A 538-nucleotide genomic window follows, 5' to 3' on the forward strand; every position below is an offset into this window, starting at 1 on the left:
GAGCACCAATCCTCCAGCCCATCCTCCAGGTCCACCAGAGTGGGTGTGCAGTGACCATAGAGTCCTAGTCTTCCAAGCCCACCAGAGCAGATACTCAGCAGCCATAGAGCACCAGCCCTCCAGCCCATCCTCCGGGCCCACCAGAGTGGGCGTGCAGTGACCATGGAGTCACAGTCCTCCAGGCCCACCAGAGCAGAGGCTCAGCAACCATAGAGCACCCATCCTTCGGGCCCACCAGAGTGGGCGCGCGTTGACCATAGAGTCCCAGTCTTCCAGTCCCACCAGAGCGGATGCTCAGCAACCATGGAGTCCCAGTCCAACAACCGGTGCAGCAACCATAGAGCCCCGGTCCTCCGAGCCCCCGAGAGCGGGTGCACAGCAACCATAGAGCCCCGGTCTTCCAGGCCCACCACAGCGGGCCCGGAGATGACGCTGCGAGCAGTTCCGGTGCCGCTGGCGGTGGCCTCGCGCGGCTGGGCCGGGGGCTGGTGCGTCGCGGGCAGGCCTGTCCCGTCCCCAGCGGGGCCCGGGGCCCCGG

Source organism: Alligator sinensis, unplaced genomic scaffold, assembly GCF_000455745.1.
Source record: "Alligator sinensis unplaced genomic scaffold, ASM45574v1 scaffold551_1, whole genome shotgun sequence".
NCBI lineage: Eukaryota > Metazoa > Chordata > Crocodylia > Alligatoridae > Alligator > Alligator sinensis.